General features: G+C 39.0%; 1 pseudogene; it reads right to left on the bottom strand.

Moving 5' to 3' along the window:
* Positions 1–1,657: 1,657 nt before the first annotated feature.
* On the bottom strand, positions 1,658–14,130 carry LOC119738733 (annotated as a pseudogene).
* Positions 14,131–14,287: the final 157 nt, after the last annotated feature.

The following is a 14,287-nucleotide window of genomic DNA, read 5'->3' as shown; positions in this document are numbered from 1 at the left end:
AACATGATTTAGCAACTTTTCATTTTAAATTGAGATCCTAGAATGCTGTTTTTCTCGGAATATGAAGCTGAAGCTGAGCTGAAACTTCATCAAGTAAGTTGTTTAGTATCCTTCATTAGATTTTGAACACTTTTGTTGCTTCAAACGAACAAAATGCACTAACTACAAATGATGGACTATAGCTTTAACAGTAAGAAAGGGAGAGTTGGGAGAGATCATCGGAGAGATATTCGAATGCATTGCCAATGATGCCTGATGCCCACCCAGAGACGCTTTGACTTTGCGCACATTCAGAATAAGATAAAAACTGTGTGTACTTCGTCCTATTCGCGCACGAACCAGTACGCACACGGTGTGTCCAATCCAGGGCTCTCGATAGCGGTAAAAAAGAGTCTTTCTCGTTCGCACACGGAGCCCATTACTCCAAATCCTCTCACATTTCTAGTGTTTTTTTTATGGATCTGTTAAAAAAGACTGGACAGCCCATGCAATGAATCTTACATTGAAATATATGAACTGCAGATTTTTTTTTAAATAATGAGACACCTTTGTACCACGATCGTAAAAACAACCTCCAATAACTTTCAATGGTCTGTGAAAGAGTTTTCACACTAGAACATCCATTCCCATGTAATCCATAATTTTAAGTCAATTGTTACTTTTGCACTACTTTACTCCCCCCCCCCAAAAAAAATGATATGTTACTAATACCAACCTTGTAAGCTTGTAGAAGGTCAAGTATTAAGGCCAGCCTCTCTGCGACGTGTTTTCTTCTCTCCTTCCCTGTCAGGCACAATCCATACAAGAGGACTATGTCAAGCAAATGGTCACCACAATCAACAACAAAAGTACAAATAGGCAAGATAACTTAGTACATGTAAACCTTGTAACCCATGCAGCAACCAGAGAGCTATATTGAACTACTAGAACGCTAACTCTTCATTCTTCTGCGAACGCTAACTCTTCATTCTTCTGCGCGCAGACATTTTGAATTCATCTGCGTTTTGGTATTATATAATGATATTAGATGGAATGAATCTAAAATAATGTATTCTATATGCAATGCGCAAGTGCATCATATGCGAACAAAGATGAAATCAGATAACATCCAATTAAAAAAAACTTACGTCACGGCAAAAGTCATCTGCAGCACATACCGCGCACGCGTTTGCCTTGTTTGCTGAGAGCTCATTTACCAAATATACCATTCGGATTCGGCCAAAACGGCTTCGATAACCCAGTGGTATAGAATACAAATGCAGATAAGCCGTACTAAAGCCGTACTAAATTTGGTTTTCATAGCGTCGCATCAGTGCAACAAGGTCGTAACTTATCTCGAAAATTCCACTTTTAAACTATTGTGGCACAACATACATTTTTCTTTGACATGAAACATGTGGAATATGATGTAGTTTACATGTTTTATAGAAAAATGTACATGGAGCAACACAACTTTAAAATGGAAATATTTGAGATGAGTGAAATCCGAGTTACGAGCCTGTTGCACCGACATGACGATATGATTAGGTTTGTGTGCAAACATGGATGTGCCCAGCAGACTTCACTTTGTACAGCAAGTCAGCGCTCTAGTAACTTAATGGACTTCAACGACAGCAACACAGTCCCTCACATAAGGCCCAGATCCACAGTTCTGCTTACGGTAAGCAAAGAACTATAGCCACACAGCACACCTTACCTGCACGTTGTGCTTGTCGGAGAGCGCGGCAAACTCCACCGAGATGGCCTTCAGTCCCGTCTTGATCTTGGGCCAGGATTCGTTGACTCCCATGGCCCAGGTGGAGGTGACGTGGCTCTCACTGCCGAGGGTGTTCCATTCCTTGGCCATCATCAGCATGTCGCTGGCACTGGCTGAGGGGGCAAGACGGGGGGAAAAAATGTGACTTGATCCCACGAAACAAGTCTTCAAGACAATTTTTTTTTCTACTTAAAGTTGCGTTCCTCATGCACTTCAACAAATTAATTTTGTTTTACTATTAATAAATTTCCATCATCTTGTTTGTTTTCTTCCAACCGAAAAAATCATCCTTTTTCCTTTTTGGGATGTCTGCAAAACTCTGATTAAAGGCTTTTGTTCTGGGCACCAACAGATATGCTTTGTGGACTGACCGGCTCCCCGAAACCAGAAAACAGTGACTAAAAAAAGTCTTTGGTCAACAATAATAATCACATCTTGAGGTAAAATTTGCCGTGCTTGAAAATTGTTTAAAGTGTACTTTATAGAATATAATGTGCACAGGTTTTTTTTCTTTGAAATACGGACAATAATATGAACTATAATTATTGTTTCATAACAATGATGATTTGCATATTACATAATGTGCCTCAAAAGTTAAACATTAAAACAAAAGGAATACAACTATTTGCTCATGTGTCTAATGTTACGAGGACGAAAGAAAGTTGTTGAACAAACCTCGGTGATGCGAGTATTCATACATAAATTTAAGTCAATCCAATTTCCAAAAGTCCAATTTTAAACTGTTTCCAATAATGACAAATTCAATGACATACAGGGTGGTTTAAAAAAAACGTTTACACTTTTTCAGATACAGATTTCATGGAATTGGGGAGACATGTTAAAATTGTTTCAAGATATTCCTAAACTACAGCATCTTTGTGGTGTATGGTGAAAATGGCACTGAAAATAAAGCCGCAATTAAGAAATGGCCAAGATCTTGTAGTTTAGAAATATCTTAAAACAATTTTAACAGGTCTCTTCAATTTTGAGAAATTTGCCTCTGTAAAAGTGTAAACCTTTTTTTGCACCACCCTGCAGAGTCCACAGAGTCCAGGCAGGCTTGCAAAACTAACTTCTGGATAAAGTCAAGACTAGAACAAGCCCACAGGCTCTCACTCAGTTTAGTTGACCTCATACTTTATCCATCAATGGTTCCTCACCTGCCGACCTGATAGCCATCTGGTCCACGATGTGCTTGAGCTGGTAAATGCTGTTGTACAGTCGCTTGATGTGCTCCCGGGCATTGCTGTACTGCGTCTGAGTGTCCATGGGGACAAGCTCCTTGGCCGATAGGGCCAGCGGGCTGGTAACGTACTCATCTGGGGTGCCTCGAAACTGCTCTCTGATCCTGTGCTGCATGTCCTGTTTGGGAGGGGGTGCAATGAAAAAGACAACACAATGTGAAATATTTTTTAAATAACTTGCCAATTGAAGAAACAGGTTAAAAGTGTTAGTGTTATCAAGCAAAACCCAATGCTGCAAGTTAAGGACTCGCATTCAACCCTCATCACTCTTTTTCCCACTGACTTAAATTTGAGTCGACATGTCAAAATGACCTGACTACAGGGTGAGCACACAAAAAACGAAACCCAAATGTCGGAACCATTGTTTTACTGAAGTTCTACATGTAGCACTTTCAAAATCTAGGATATGAAAGCCCAATTCATAAGCTTTCTTTTAGTACAAGAATCATTTAAATCACTTGTGTACTTTTCAAGTTACGGAATTTTAAACACAACCACCATTTAAAGTTCTGTCCACACGGATCACAAGAAGGTAAGTGTTCTTTCAGCAAAACGAAAACAAATCACATAGGGATGTGTGTGAATTATATTCGTTTTGCTAAAAGAACGCACACCTTTTTGTGATCCATAGACAGAACTTTAAAACAGTGGTTGTGTTTAAAATTCCGTAACTTAAAAAGTACATGAGTGATTTGAATGATTCTTGTACTAAAAGAAAGCTTTTGAATTGGGCTTTCATATCCTAGATTTTAAAAGTGCTACATGCAGAACTTCCCTAAATCAATAGTCCTGACATTTGGGTTTCGCTTTTTTTTACTCACCCTGTATAGGCAATGTAAATAATTTGACGCAATTTCAACATTTTTATTTCTAGCGTTAGTGGAGCAAATATCATGCAATATTTAGGGTTCTCCCCAGGATTTTTTCAAACCTGTGGGGGAAGTTTTGTTGTGATTCACCAACCTGCGAAGCCACGGCGTGGGGTTCGGGGCCCGCTTAAGGGCCCCAAAAAATTTTGAACTTTAGAGGCTCTCTGGTGCATTTTAGAGCAAATCTGGGGAGTCTTTAAGGAAGATTTTTCCTTAAAATTTAGAGGAGATCTTGTGATATTTTTTGTAATTAGAGAAAAAAAATATCAACGTTTTTAACTTAAAAAAAAAAATCAACATTTCAAAACCTGTGTTAAACCTTCTTGATCTAGAAAGTATGGATTATATTTACAAGCAAGTTTCAAATTAAGAAATTAAGGTGAAGAAAAAAAATCACTTTTGCTTCCGACTACATGGCTTTCAAAATAGCGTCGGTAGGTCGGAAAAATTATTTCGCCATTTTTTGGGCTGCTGATTGAATCATGGAGGAATAAAAACACATGATTGAATGGAGCATATTGAACAAGGAATCATGTAGTTTTGTGCCTGGATTATTTTCCTTTGCACCACGAAAATTATCAAGACTGACCATCAGAAGTGATTAAAACTTGCCTCACCTAATTAAAAATATATTTGAGGAGGTTGATTCCACTATGCTTAACGTACATCGATCACGGCCCCTGGCACTGCCAACATTCAGTCTGGCCGGCCGTACATCGCGCAGTATCAGTGTGCATTACTGCACTGTGTACGGCCCTACTGCTTCTAAGAAGCACGCTACGATGTTTCGCCACAAGTTCGAGCTTTGCAATCTCGTCATTTAATGGAAAATACATACACAGAAAATAAAGATCACGTTCTGTGAATTAATTTGCAGAAATTCTCTTTCTCCATCGATGTTTGTTTGGTGTTTTTCTGATCCAACTTCGGCCGACATCATCATCATGTATGCACGCACGAGGCAGTAGTCACTGGTTCCGGTCCTTCATCATAGCATTGATACTGTTAGCACGCGAAGGGAACCAGTTTACCGTGCTGTATGCGCTAATATATAGCTGGCGGTTGACGCGAAAGACCCGTCATCGTGTGCATTTTGATCACGCATGCATCAGAAATGCGGGATTTTTGTCAAGATTTTGCATGTCAAGATGAAATAATGGTGTATGAAACGATTATGTTGTGCATTTTAATGGCTTGTATAATAATTATATTGTGCGTATCGGGGGCTGAAAAATGTGATCGGCATTTTTGTCGGCGTATCGGGCCGCAATTCCAGCGTATCGGGCCGATACGCACGTTTGTACGTGGGGAGAACCCTGAATTTTTTTTATAATAAACTGGCGTAATAGGTACCCTATTTCTTGGCAATGCATGAGATGCCTTTTGCCAAGGAAATGATAGCAAAGAAGTAAATTGCCAATGGGAAACTCACTTTTGACTTCAACAGAATGTTTCAAAATGGCCATGCTGGTGCTATTGTATTTTTTGTTTACATTACCAAAATGTCTCCACATTTATTTCTGAATTTCCCTCAAACACAATAGGAACACGGGAAACTTGTAACATTTTTTTGCACAAGATGCCAACTTTCAAATGCTTTTTGGGGAGACAGTTGTAGGAATGAGTAAGAATTCTCACTTAAAAACAAAATCAACACTTGAGTAAATATTCCACAAAATTAAGCTTTGCCATCACAGCAGTCAAAATCAATCAAGCGACTGTTTTTAATGGTTAAGAATTCCCTTCTCAATTTGATATAGCCATGCTTTGACTGGAGGTAATTGAAATGCCAGCTGTAGGTCTAACAGTAACCTCTTTTGTCTGTTGATGGAATTTAACCAGTCACAGTGTTTACACAAATGTGATCCGACTGTTCTTTTAACTAGCCTGTATACAAATGCATGGCGAGGGAAGTGGAAGAAAGTTTTGACTGTCTTTGACTTATCAAACAATAGGAGGGTTTCAAAGGTGTATACTTACAGCTCCTTGAAATGTCAGGAAGTACCTGATGACATCACTCTTATGGAACACGGGATGTCTGACAACTAGCGTCAGGAACCGTAGGAGGGCCCGTCGACGACTCTCTATGAACTCACGATTTGCTGTAAAGGAAACACAGATTGAGAAGAAACGTTCCGTTTAAAATATTCACCTGTCGTTGTTTGGCTTACAATCAGAAACTTGTAGATTTTTCTTAAGCTGAATGCACCATAATAATAGCACACACATGGCCACACAATGCAATGTAACCCTACTAATCTCCTACTAGTTTCAAAATATGGATTGCATACTGGTTTTTGTGCACTGCACACACATTTGAAGCTAATGCGCTGGTTCCGAATCTCTCAATTGGAATATGGTACAGAAACACTATATAGCCCCCCCCCCCCCCCAAAGGTCTGCCTCCGATTACACGGCATTTGAAAATAGGGTAGGTAGATAGGAATTTCTTTCTTCTTCTTTTTTTTTTGGGGGGGGGGGGGTTTGTGTTGATCATATGTAGACCTGTCTGCATGTGGTCAAGGATAAAAAGTAGTAATCGATGGTTTTTTGGTTTTTGTTCTCATTTTTCCCCAAAATAAAATAGGGTAGGGGCTGTTAAAATAGGGTAGGTAGGGTAACCAGAAGCAGACCTCTTAACTGTGTTTGGCCTAACCACTCCATCGTACATTTATAATAAAATTTAAAAAGGACTTGAAAATATATTAAATAATTGTTAACTCAACAGAATTCAATATCAAAAAAAAGTTAAGTCACAAACTAAATTGTACTATTTAAAACTTGAATACATTTAATAAAACAGGTAAATATTGTGTTTACAATTCCATTGTTATGGGAGCGGTAATACGGTGGAAGGTGACTTCACCCATACTGAAATGTGTATCCTTGTGGAGACATTTCTTTGTTCTCGTGTAGGTAAGTTTTGAGTTTGAAAGTGTAGTTTCAAAAAGCTCCTATTTTAACCAGAATTAATTTCCTTGGCTGAAATTCGGACTAAATATCCCTTTTCTAAAACTCTACCATTTGTGACGGATCAACATACCTAAGAAATTCCTAGTTTTTGAGTAAAATCCATATATCTATTTCATGAAAACCTTGTGGAGTATTCATCTATAGAAATTGCCCTGTGGAGATGGATACAATCTTTCGTTCCCTATTGTGTGCATGTCTCCACAGGGCACGGTGTATCAGATCACTTCTGACTTCACTTCTAACAGCCTATGGATTCTCCAGATTGTGTTTATATAGATGAGTGTGTGACACTGCCATGGAATTCCAGATGACCTTTGCAAACTCGGAGTTGCATTGTCAAATACACAGAGGGCAAGCTATAGTCTGCCTTCAACCATGCTTCAATGCACACATATATTTGCCCCACATGACCTAACACCAGCCTACAATCATGCAACAATAATATAATTCCTTCGAGAGTATTTCAATATTCACAGTACCCCTCTTCATCAATATGGTAACGTCCTAGCCATTACTTTTGGATAAAGAAGTACAGAGTACTGCAGAATACTAGGAGTGTTGTGCACACTTATATGCTGAAGTAGGTCATACTACAGTTTACTACTAGTAGTATTTTGTAGCTTTAGGTGAGGCTAGGGTTAATAGGTTTTGAAAATCAAAATGTAAGGGTTTTTTTGTTTTTAATGTTTTCCAAGTGCCAAAAGGCATATTTAGGTTTTTTGGGTGCAATTTTCAGCATGAGGTAGCAGAAATATAGCGAGTTGTGTTGTCAGTTTTTATAGGTTGTTTAAAACATAAAATAGGCTCCGAAGTTGAAATGTAGGTTTTTATAGAATTGATAGGTAGCGCTATGAGGCCTAGTGTTTCAATGTCACTCAGGAGCCGATGTAGGGGGGTTCCCCCCTCCCCATTCAGCCACTGACTAATGTTATGAAACTAGTAAAATGGAGACAAAAATTATCAATGGAACGCTAAATTTCCTAAGTTTATTCTCAAATTGCCTTAGGATGCAGGAGAAGCATCATAGATTTTGAAAGCCCCTGGACCCATGTAGCAAGGCGTGCCGCCTTCACTCAACTCCCACCTTCATATCAAACCCACCCCCTCCCGTTTCCTGAAAGGTAGATCTGCCCCTGACACTCACAGAGAATCTGTCGAGGGGCTGTCTGAAGTTTTGCACAAATTAAGAGGATCAAGAGGTGAAAAAAAAGGAATAACAACCAAAATGTGTTTAGATTTATTAAGAGTACTTATCAGTGAAAAATTACTGCCAAAAAAAACAAAAAATAACACTGCCTCAAAAAAATGTGTAAATGTTAAATGCATTTCTTGTCCACTATAATGAGATTTTTAACCAAAAAAACCCAATTATTTCAATGCTAAGACTACCGTCTAACAAACGGTGACTTCAGGGTGACAACACATTGGCTGATAACATCAATATTTAAATAAATTTGTGTTATCAGGCTCCACTCTAGGGACGCAATGATTAAAACAAAAAACCCTAATAATTTACCAGCTCAGTATCTATCAACAGAAATGCGATACTGTGGATCTCTTTCCAATTGCAGATTTACAACTATAACGTATAATTACACGGACGCGCACAGGTTCAGAAAGATATTGTTGCAGCAATCTGATATATGAAACCATCTTGCACCAAGCATAATGGTTATTGGTTTTGAGGGTACCATAAAAATGAATATTAACTGAATGCACCATGCAGTCATAAATTACGATGACATCTGCTGTATTTCAATAAGGGAAATTTACTCATCGATTTACATGTTTCAGGGTACTCCACATTGAGTCAGGTGAGCATTACATACATGTATGTATGAGAGTTTAATATACGTTTACATTGCATTATGCAAGATGGGTCTACTGCAAGGGAACGTACTTTGTGAAGTATCAGATATGCTAAGGAAGCCTAATCTAAACGCCATGGCACCGTGCCCAACTCTACAGCCCATCATTTGCAGCTATCCAAAAAGTTTTTGAGGGTACCATAAAAATGAATATTAACTGAATGCACCATGCAGTCATAAATTACGATGACATCTGCTGTATTTCAATAAGGGAAATTTACTCATCGATTTACATGTTTCAGGGTACTCCACATTGAGTCAGGTGAGCATTACATACATGTATGTATGAGAGTTTAATATACGTTTACATTGCATTATGCAAGATGGGTCTACTGCAAGGGAACGTACTTTGTGAAGTATCAGATATGCTAAGGAAGCCTAATCTAAACGCCATGGCACCGTGCCCAACTCTACAGCCCATCATTTGCAGCTATCCAAAAAGTAACTGATGTAATTATTGTTGAAAAACATACTTGGTTAAAAGATAGTAAAGGGACTAAACTCCCTGTGAAATGATTCTTTCTGGCACGTTGTAATTCTGAAGAAATCAACGAAAGAAGGCCTTTCCAATGGTGCGTCTTTAGACGCACCGTTGGAAATTTCCGTTAGTAGTTCGTTTTTTTTTATTCTGCGAAGCACGCGCAAGCGTTGACACGACGCACACACGCGCGCGGTTGCTATAATTCGTCGGATCGGTGCGCGACATCGCGTAGCTGCAATCGACTCAGTCAGAACGTGTCTCGGACGCTGAATTCAGGCCCAATTCAAAACATGATTCAGCAACTTTCGTTTGAAATCGAGATCCTAGAATGCTCAATTCAATTCGAAGTTGGAGCAAACATTTTAGGAATGCGCATGCTTATAATAACCTCTCTTGGGTCCGCATATACAGAGAGTGAAATTGACGCAAATATTTGATTGCATGGGAAAATGCACTGAACTGCTTGAATGTTATTTTTTTGTTTCATAGTCCGAAATTGTCAAAATTTGGACTGGACAAATTTTACTGGATTATGCATTCCCAATCCACCTACAATGCAGCAAAAGTTGGTTTTGGATTTGGTTTAAGACATTTAGAATTATTTATCATGTTTTATCTAATAAGTTCATAATACATATACAAATTATTAAATAAATGCATAAAATCACATAAATTCAGTTAAAAGTGAAGAGTTGTGATATGGAATACTTTGAAATATGGTGAGATTTGTATTTCTACAGCAAAATTAAATTGAGAAGTGTGTGATACCATAAAAAGCTATGTAAACTTGTCTGACTGTTGGTATGTTTTGAATAAGCTTAAAAATGTTATAGTAATTCAGAACATATCAATTCGTTTTTAATGGCAAATGACATTACCTCCAATCATTTTCTTGGGGGGTAGTCTAGGCACCATCTTTAGGGATAACGGGATATGAGCATATCGTACAAGGAGTCAAAGTCGCTGTACCGTCGCATCACCGCAGACGTGAAACACTGCAAAGAACCACAAAAATGTATATATTATACACCTAGAAGCAAAATATTTTCAACCAAAAAAAGGACAAACTTTGCAGTCCAAGGAAAAGGAATTGTGTATAAAAATGAGCAAACCATAAATCCCCAAGCATTTTTGTTAGAAACTTCCTGAATCCTTACAAGTCCTGTACCCTAACCCTAACCCTCTAGGTCCTTTTGGCTAGGAGTCATCTTCAATCCTTCCAAATCATCAAATTATCACCATTTTAAATTTGGACTGTGCCTCAATCCTCCAAAATCGTGGGCTATTTCTTGAATTTGTTCAGTGGAAGGGGTGACCACGGCCTCAATCCTTCAAAATCTTTCAAAATCCTTCAACAATCAGTCAATATATTGTGGCAGTTCAATATCGAGAAGCAGTGCGGATGGTAGCAATCCTATATAATGTGGACCTCAATTATGCATGGTTTTACATAAACAATGCAGGGTACAGCCTATGACCTTGACACAATGCATCCTCCAAAATCAATGGGTCAGACTCTGTTTTCCTCAATCCCACAATATCCACCAAACATGCCAAAACTTTCTGGTGAATTTTTAAGGCGGTGGTAACTGGTGAGGGTCTTCATCAGGAAATTGGTGACTAGGCGTACCTCACTTTTGATTTCATACTCGACGTGTTTAAGCAACAAGCCTTTCTTCTCCGGCACCAGGTCGATGGTGATGGAGTCCAGGGCCACCAGGTCCTTGTAGGTGTAGCTCAGGACGTTGGGGTTCTTCTCCCGGCGCACCTGGGCACTCAGGGTCCTCAGATCACCCAGGTCACCCAGGTGAGGTTTGGGTAGCTCTGATGGGGGGGAGGAAAAGTATCATTCTATTTCCATATGTAGGCAGTGTAGAAAGTCAAATTTTACTTTTAGGAGTTTCGAAATTTTAGATATGCCTCCAGCTTTTAGAGAGTTTAGGTCTCTTACTTGCGGACTCCAGAGTCCATTGCTTCAGGAACATCAAGTCCTGTAATATAAGTGTTACATTTGAGTATTTACATTTATGTGTAGTATATTTCTATTTACCATCGACAATATGCAAACGCTGTGCAGCAAACCACTGTCATATTCTCCATACTTCAATACTATTGCATGTCTTGTAGACATTACTGAGCTTTATACAGCTTTATCTAAATATCTCCCTGGCTGATAAATTCAGCTATGCCATCACTACAGTCAAAATCAATCAAGTGTCTGTTTTTTTGCAGTTAAGAATTCCTTTGTTATTTAGTTTTTAAAATTCCCTTGTTATAGCCATGCTTTGACCAGAGGTGGTTGATACGCCAGCTTTACTTACTAGTTACCTCTTTTTCTTTTGTCTGGTGATGGAATTTGACTAGTCACAGTGTTTACACGAATGTGATCTGACTGTTTTTTACTATACTGTTTAAGAATGCACGGCCGGGGGAGTGGAAGAAATGTTTTGACTGTCTACGACAGATCAAACAGCAGGAGGGTTTTATAACTCTGCAAACTCCAGTGTAAGTATGCGTAACAAGGATAAGAGAGTGTTACTTATCTCCATGTAAAAATGGAAGAAATACTGTAAGAAACATTTCAACAGTTAGTTTTCAGACATGTAGAAGTGAATACTACTTACCCTCCTTGCCATAGTTCTCCAGTATTTTCTCGCTGACCGGCTTGCCTTGCTGTGCCAAGGCTACGAGAGCCAGGGCTTTGTACAAACCGCTCCGTGTTAAATACCCTTGCTTGCTGTCCGCTGCTTCCCATATCTGAATACAACCGACAGCAGGGGAATGTATTATTGTGTACTGTTAATGATCAGTCCCAATACTGTGGCAAAATTTGACTTATTGTGAAGATTAAGTGAATTTAAAAATAACCTACAACATCCAAAATTAAATAAAGGGAGTTTCAGCCGTAAAAAAAAATAAAAGCTAAAAAGCCGCCAGGCCCATTTTGCTAAAATAAAAGCTACTAAGCCAGAGTGTAAAATTGCGTCAATGACGGCAGTAAACTCAAAAGGCCTGTTTGCTTAATAAGTCCAGTAGCTAGGCGGTGTTTAATTTTGAACACAAAAGCTTTGATAGAACCACGCCATTGTCCGTCACCGGGGTAGTGCTGGAATGGCTATTCTGAAGTTGCTCTCGGTCGGGTGTGGGTCAGGGGACCCAGGTCAAAAGTCACATTTTTCGAGTTTCATTAACATGTCGCGCTTTTGGATTAAATTGTTGAGATTGACCCCCTTATACCTTAAAAGCTACTTAAGAATGAAAAAAAAGTCGGATAAAGTTTCTTAAGAATGATTTAAAGATTATATTTATATATGTTTCATATATCCTGGGTAATAGTGGAGCTGCTTAGGCCCATTATTTTCGCCCAAATTGTGCCCAAATCGTGGTAAAAGCCCGAAATGGGCTAACAATCATTTTAAGAGATGGAGCTAATGGACCCACCTTGAATCTTGCTGATTTGGGGGCGGAGCTTGATTTTAAAATAGGGGGTGCAAGGAATAAAAACTCAGAAGAATTGTATTATATATTTTCCTTCTTTTTTCATGCTTTTAAATAAACTTAGACATCAATAGTAGGTTTTGCCCTTCACCAACGTATAAACACTGTATACTCGGTTGTTTTACCTCCCAAGTGAAAGTTAGAAAAAAATCACTCGGGTGGGAATCAAATCGACGACCTCCTGCTTTCTAGTGCAGACGTCTTACCACTCGACCACCAAGCTTGTGGGATCGGTTAGCTGGTTCAAATATGATGTACATTGTAGCAGCGGGTACCGCAACGAAACTATTCATAAGCTTCTAAAAAGACATGAGATAAAACTTTCTAGCATTTCCACACCTGTTATTTTCCGTCCATTTTGTGGGTGTGGCCTAAATGTGTAAAGGGGTGGTGTATACGAGTGGTTTGATCAAATTGTGACAAATCTTGTGCATTTTGGTTTTTAGCAGAGCTTGTTTACTTCTCTTTTTTTTTATTGCTGAAGCTCCCCTTATTTAATGTTTGGATGTTGTAGATCATTTCAAATATATAATCTCTATCATGTCTATCGAACAGCCAATGCAATGGCAAGAATGCAGAAATCAATAGGGCTAGGTAAATTATTTGTAAATTATTTTGCCATTCTGTTTTGGCAAAGCCAAAGAAAGTTATTATTATAGGCCTAGTAATAATGCTGGTGCTAGTTTACAGAAGTTGAATATTGCCCGCATGCGTCAGTTGTCAACCGAATGGTTTTTGGACTTTCCCTTTAAATTCCTCCATCAGAGCCATGAATCAGAAAGAAAATTAGTTTCGCTTCCATTTAAAAAAGTAGGATTTGATTTAGAACAATAAAGATACACATTTTGGGAAATAATTATTTTGTGTTTTTAAGTTGTCTCCTCCCCCCCCCCCCCCCGTCCCCCACCCCACCCCCAACCATTGATTGTGTTATGGCTCATTCACAAAGACATTAATTCTTTTTAATTTAATCTTGAAAACCTGTTGGCATCACTTGCACCTACATCATGACACCTTAGCTTAGAGTTTAGCATAACTCCCAAACATCATATCCTAAAATTACCAGGAATCTCAACTTACCGTGCTCAACGTCTGTTTCGGCAGACTGGACTTCACGAGTATCTTGACGAAAACATCTTGATCAACTTTCCCGTCCGACGGATTCGGGCAGACGATGTCGTAAACCTCACGGTAAAACGCCGGCACCGTACCTACACCACAAAAATAAAAACCTCAATAAACACAACTTTCCCGAACCTTACCAAATGCACACATAATTGTTCTGAATAGGTCCCGTAAATGTGGAAAACTGAAGGATCAAATTAACGCCTGCGTTTCGACTCACCGTAAGCTAAATCGTCCGCCATGTTGCCTCCCCCTTTTCGCTGGTTTACGTGCGTCGATATTTCCCCATCAATTGTAATGGAGAGCCAATCGTTGAGTACACATTGGAATAGCGATGTTTACCTGGTATCCGTACACATATGTACATTTGGCCTACGGCGGAAATGCACACATGACCGATTTTACTGAGAGGTCAAAAAGTTTTGACAAAGAAACTCGTGAAAGATTGTTTACAAATTAGGAGGCGCTCGCTA

The sequence above is a fragment of the Patiria miniata genome, unplaced genomic scaffold, assembly GCF_015706575.1.
Source record: "Patiria miniata isolate m_02_andy unplaced genomic scaffold, ASM1570657v1 HiC_scaffold_3, whole genome shotgun sequence".
In the NCBI taxonomy this organism is placed as follows: domain Eukaryota; kingdom Metazoa; phylum Echinodermata; class Asteroidea; order Valvatida; family Asterinidae; genus Patiria; species Patiria miniata.
The sequence above is the reverse complement of the archived record's forward strand: the minus strand, read 5'-3'. Positions and strand labels throughout refer to the sequence as shown.